General features: G+C 40.0%; 1 long non-coding RNA gene across 1 annotated transcript; it reads left to right on the top strand.

Annotated features, from left to right (window-relative positions):
• The first annotated feature begins 2,528 nt into the window (after positions 1-2,528).
• Positions 2,529-5,874, top strand: LOC146754646 (uncharacterized). The gene is made up of 2 exons (XR_014938927.1): positions 2,529-5,162; positions 5,395-5,874. It is a non-coding gene; the product is annotated as an uncharacterized LOC146754646 (long non-coding RNA).
• The last annotated feature ends 811 nt before the right edge of the window (positions 5,875-6,685 follow it).

Below are 6,685 nucleotides of genomic sequence, written 5' to 3' on the forward strand. Positions count from 1 at the left end.
TTGTAGAAAAATATGACACATTGTTTCCACAATACCATTTCTCTTCTACAAACTGAGGACGTTACTAACAGAAATACCTTTTCTCCTCTACAAAATAAGTACATTTCCAACAGATATATCCTTTTCTGACAGATTTTAGAAAAAATTCACAGGAATATCAATACTTATACCAGAAATAAAAAGGTCTCTCTTAGGTATCACTCTTTACCCTTGCAAAAATATGGTTTTCTTACCAAAATAATGTTTTTCATCTCTACAAACAGCATTTTCTAATCGTAAAGGTGGTTTTCATCTTCAAAAGAAATCGATTTCTCTACAAAATTATAGCTTGTAGCCATATATGAGACATTGTTTCCAGAATAACTCTTTTCATCTAAAAAAGAATGACATTTCCAACAGAAATATCGATTTCTGACAAATTTTAGACGTAGGTCACATGAATATCGACACTTATCCCAGAAATGAAAAGTACACTCTTAGGTATCACTCTTCATCCTTGCAAAACTATGGTTTTCTTCCCAAACTAATGCTTTTCATCCCTACAAATAGCAATTTCTCCCTAAATTACTGGTTTTCATCCCCAAAAGAAGACACATTCTCTTTAAAACGATGCTTTGTAACAAATTATGACTCATTGATTCCAGAATATCTGTCTTCCCCTACAAAATAATGACATTAACATAAGAATTATCCATTTCAGACAAATTTCCGATGTATTTCACACTAATATCAATACTTACACCAGAAAAAAATGTGTTCTCTCTCAGGTATCACTCCTGAATCTTGCCAAAAATTCTTTTTCTTACCAATACAAAGCTTTTCATCATTACAAGTAGCATTTTCTACCCAAAAAAGTGGTTTTCATCCCCAATAGAAATCTTTTTCTCTACAAATGGTCCCTTGTAGCAACATATGAAACACTGTTATTGGAATACCTCTTTCCCTCTTCAAAATAAGGACATTTCCAACAGAAATATCGATTTCTGACAAATTTTAGAAGAATGTCACACAAATATCAGTACCTATCCCGGAAATAAAAGTACTCTCCTAAGAATCATTCTTTATCCTTGCAAGGACATGGTTTTCTCACCAAAATAATGCTTTTTATCCCTTTAAAATAGCGTTGATTCCCAGAAATACTTGTTTTCATTTCTAAAAGAAGACATTTTCTCTACAAAATGATGCTTTGTAGCAAAATATGACACATTGTTTCCACAATACCTTTTCTCTTCTACAAATTGAGGACGTTACTAACGGAAATACCTTTTCTCCTCTACAAAATAAGGACATTTCCAACAGATATATCTTTTTCTGACAGATTTTAGAAAAAATTCACAGGAATATCAATACTTATACCAGAAATAAAAAGGTCTCTCTTAGGTATCACTCTTTACCCTTGCAAAAATATGGTTTTCTTACCAAAATAATGTTTTTCATCTCTACAAACAGCATTTTCTAAACGTAAAGGTGGTTTTCATCTTCAAAAGAAATCGATTTCTCTACAAAATTATCGTTTGTAGCCATATATGACACACTGTTTCCAGAATAACTCTTTTCATCTAAAAAAGAATGACATTTCCAACAGAAATATCGATTTCCGACAAATTTTAGAAGTAGGTCACATGAATATCGACAATTATCCCAGAAATGAAAAGTACACTCTTAGGTATCACTCTTCATCCTTGCAAAACTATGGTTTTCTTCCCAAACTAATGCTTTTCATCCCTACAAATAGCAATTTCTCCCTAAATTACTGGTTTTCATCCCCAAAGGAAGACACATTCTCTTTAAAACGATGCTTTGTAACAAATTATGACTCATTGATTCCAGAATATCTGTCTTCCCCTACAAAATAATGACATTAACATAAGAATTATCCATTTCAGACAAATTTCCGATGTATTTCACACTAATATCAATACTTACACCAGAAAAAAAGGTGTTCTCTCTCAGGTATCACTCTTGAATCTTGCCAAAAATTCTTTTTCTTACCAATACAAAGCTTTTCATCATTACAAGTAGCATTTTCTACCCAAAATAGTGGTTTTCATCCCCAATAGAAATCGTTTTCTCTACAAATGGTCCCTTGTAGCATCATATGAAACACTGTTATTGGAATACCTCTTTCCCTCTTCAAAATAAAGACATTTCCAACAGAAATATCGATTTCTGACAAATTTTAGAAGAATGTCACACAAATATCAGTACCTATCCCGGAAATAAAAGTTCTCTCTGTTGTATTAGGCGAAATCGGACCCTCGGGATGTAACGTGATAGGCCCTCCCCTGCTGGGTCATGCATATGTATAAAAGATAAGGATGAAACTGGATACCTATATAAGGGACCCTCACATTCCAATAAACGCCATTTTACCGCTCACCATAATGGTGTAACAAACAGCTGTGATCTGGTCGGGGCCGTTGATACACATTCACAAAGGGACTTGACTTTCCAGGTTACCAGATCGAGGTAACAAATGGTGCCCCGTGTGAGGAAAAGTCCTGGAGGTGAGTGTGCGATTGCTAAAACCGCGCTGACGGACGCGGTATCCACGGTTCGAGCCCATGGAAGCACTCTCGGTGGGGTGCAAAGGGGAATGCAGCGCTGCGCCTATCCTACGGCCGATAGTTCGTAGAAGACCAGGAAGACTTCAGGTCTCTGGGTAAATGTATTCCGTCATTAGAGTAGTATTGCAACTCTGTAAAACCTACTATGGTAGGAAAGCTACGCCTTCTAAGAAGGACATTGCAGTCGTCATTAGTTGTCTTGAAAAGGAGAGGGAGCTTTCCTCTCCTCGGGTGATTTTGGATCACAATAAGCGGGACTCTTTAACTTTTTCGCTCTGTGAGCGCGCAATGAATGAGCAGAAAGATGCTGAGTTCAAAACGTGGGGGTTGGTGCTTGGGGCGCTGAAAGCGGCTCGGAAAGAAGGGAAGACTCGGCTTGGGGCTGCTTTGGGAATTGGGTCGGGAGGCCTTTTCTCTTGCAGATGTGAGGATTTGAAAGACAAAGACAAGGTGGCGGGAGCCATCCAGACCGCACCCATCACTCCGGCTGAACAACGAGCTGATGGCCCCGTCCAGCAGCATTCCACACATTCCACATCCTTATCTCTTGACCAGGAGAATCCTTCCTCTGAGGCCCCATATTGGTATCCAAAGCAACCGGTATCTTCTGCACTCCTTCGCCCATCCTTGGGGGTGGGGAAGGGGAGTGAGCAGGGGCGGGAGGATGGGTCCTTTCCTCGAGATGGGATGGGTTGTGGGTGTGGTTCCGCCCCGGGGGGCGGGGTGGATAGGACTAACCAAGATGGAAGCCAATCCTCATCAGCGGGGGCGGAGGCAGAGGCGTTCCTAGTCATCATAACCCTTCCCCAAGAGGGTGGGCTGCTGGTCCAGCTCTACCTGGGGGGAGGGAGAGGGGAGAACAAGAGCGACCAAGTCTCGGATTGGTCAAAGATAAGGGAGGCATTCCTTTTTATCGTTAATTGGGGGCCCGGTCAGGGGGCCCCGGGCTGGAGTGGAGTCTCTGAAGCGGATACAAGACCAGCTGTCGAGCGAGCCACGGCAGCCCGAGTTGGAGTCGGTTAAACTCCTGCTGACAACTTGGAGGAGAGGAAGAATGCTTAGGATAAACTGTATTGATTATTGTCACTGTCTTTGTGATTGTTAAATGTTTATGGTATGTGAAAGTATAAATGCAAATGGTGTATGGAACTGTTAATGTTATAGGGATGTGTAAACATGAATGCTATATGGAAGTGGAATTATTAATGTTACATGGAAGTGTAATTGAGGGTTCGAGTAGTGGAATTGTGAAAAAAAAAAAAAAAAAAAAAAAAAAACGGGAAAAAGATTACAGAAGAACAGTGAGTTAAAATACTGAATGTGACCTGCTCTAGCCAGAAAAGTTTAAGTGCCAGCAAGAGAACGCAAACCCCCGCTCTGCCCCCCCTCACTGCTTACCCCCCCCCCCCCCCCGCCCCTCGGCTCCGCCGCTTGTGAAAGTAAACAAATCGTTACTTCCGAATGGGGACAAAAGCAAGACATTAGAAGTATCTCTTCCTAGTCGAGCAAGAATGTCCTCATTTTCTCCCAATAATATACACATTGAGGGAATTAGGGTAGGGACTTGGACAAATTTGTTGTTGGAGCTTGAAATTGTATGGAGGGGGAATTGTGGTGGTGGAGTTGGATGGAACGGTGGCAGCTTTACTAGAGCAGGTCCTGAAGATCCCAGGATGAGTTTTGCCCGTAGTGGGCTGAATGCAATGTGCTCACAGCAGTGCAAAGATATTTGTTTTCTGACAGTTTCAGGTGCATCTCACTCTGTACTGCATCAAGAATTACTATACTACCCATAGATGATTTTTGTAACTATAGTAGGAGTAGGTCAACAAGAAAAAGCTTACCAATTAAAAGAAAAAAGAAGGGAGCTAAGGGTGAAGCAAGTAACAATAGAAATAAGTGACTATAGCTGTTAATAACTTTTCTGAGTAGTTTGTATTGTAGAGAGATCTAATATAGTGGTTTGTTATCTTTTAAGAACAGGTGTTCCACCTGGGCTCTGTATCATGCACTGGCCATGCATATATGGGGCACATGTGAAAAAAGCCTGCACAGGAGAGAATCTGTGATGGGTGAGAAAGGCAAAGTGTACTTTGAAGCAGGGGACGCCCTGCAGGCACTGCCTATCGCATCCACCACTACTGTGTTCCTTCTCTCTCCTTTTGGTGGTTTTCCACCTCATAGTTGTTGATAAGTAATAATACATTAGCTTAGAAATTTTCATTTATAGAATTGTCTAAAATGAATGCTTGAATGAGTGTGTATATGTCAACTCAAAAAATTATGACGTTACATGTAATCTTCTGTTTAGTGTATTATCAGTGAAGGTTTTGATTGAGTGATGGTTATGTTAACATTTAAGTCCCCTGCAGCTCAGCGACACTGGGCCACTGCCATCATGGTCCTTGGTGTGCTGCAACACATCAAGACAGACAATGGCTCGTGCTTCATCTCGAGATCTACTCAATGAGCATTGGGGAATATCTCATTCAACAGGCATCCCTGGGAATTCCCAGGGACAAGCAATTGTGGAAAGGGCCAACCGTCTCCTGAAGGACAAGATAGGTGTCCTTGGGGAGCGGGAAGGTCACAGAGGTAGGATCCTGGTAGCCCAGCAGGCAGAAGTATTGGCACAGCACATTATGCAATCAATCATTTTGAACGAAGAGGTTATGCCACAGTAAAGGACAGAGAATCGGGAAAAATTTTATGGATCCCATCGAGAAAAGTAAAATCTGATGCAGTGATCACCTAAAAGGGCGGTCTGGGAGAAACAGAAAACTAATGGAAAGCTGAGTACTTTTCTTTCAGGCATACTGTTTTACAGAATAAAGCTGCAATGGATTTCCTGCTGCTGGCTCAAGAGGCACAGGTGCAAGGACTTTGAATGAGAAAATGGAGTTCCAGCAGATATATGAGAAGCTTTGAGCAGAAGGATGAACTGTATAATATAGCCCAAGATGCCTTGAAAATACTAACTAAAGAACCACTAACATTATTACACACTGCACCACATACCTCTGCATGTTTAAGTCACTTTTTAAATAACTCACCACAAAAATTTATATAAGTACTAACACCTTTATATATTAGGATTAGGATCGGCGCTTGCGTTGTAACGGGGCATGGTTTTGTTAAGCATGGGGAGAGGGAGATGTTGTATTAGGCGAAATCGGACCCTCGGGATGTAACGTGATAGGCCCTCCCCTGCTGGGTCATGCATATGTATAAAAGATAAGGATGAAACTGGATACCTATATAAGGGACCCTCACATTCCAATAAACGCCATTTTACCGCTCACCATAATGGTGTAACAAACAGCTGTGACTTGGTCGGGGCCGTCGATACACATTCACAAAGGGACTTGACGTTCCAGGTTACCAGATCGAGGTAACATCTCTCCTAAGAATCATTCTTTATCCTTGCAAGGACATGGTTTTCTCACCAAAATAATGCTTTTTATCCCTTTAAAATAGCGTTGTTTCCCAGAAATACTGGTTTTCATCCCCAAAAGAAGACATTTTCTCTACAAAATGAAGCTTTGTAGCAAGATATGACACACTGTTTCCACAATACATTTTCTCTTCTACAAACTGAGGACGTTACTAACGGAAATACCTTTTCTCCTCTACAAAATAAGAACATTTCCAACAGATATATCCTTTTCTGACAGATTTTAGAAAAAATTCACAGGAATATCAATACTTATACCAGAAATAAAAAGGTCTCTCTTAGGTATCACTCTTTACCCTTGCAAAAATATGGTTTTCTTACCAAAATAATGTTTTTCATCTCCACAAACAGTATTTTCTAAACGTAAAGGTGGTTTTCATCTTCAAAAGAAATCGATTTCTCTACAAAATTATCGTTTGTAGCCAAATATGACACATTGTTTCCAGAATAACTCTTTTCTTCAAAAAAAAAAATGACATTTCCAACAGAAATATCGATTTCTGACAAATTTTAGAAGTAGGTCACATGAATATCGACACTTATCCCAGAAATGAAAAGTACACTCTTAGGTATCGCTCTTCATCCTTGCAAAACTATGGTTTTCTTCCCAAACTAATGCTTTTCATCCCTACAAATAGCAATTTCTCCCTAAATTACTGGTTTT

The sequence above is a fragment of the Coturnix japonica genome, chromosome W (assembly GCF_054131305.1).
Source record: "Coturnix japonica strain WE chromosome W, WE-NBRP24, whole genome shotgun sequence".
In the NCBI taxonomy this organism is placed as follows: domain Eukaryota; kingdom Metazoa; phylum Chordata; class Aves; order Galliformes; family Phasianidae; genus Coturnix; species Coturnix japonica.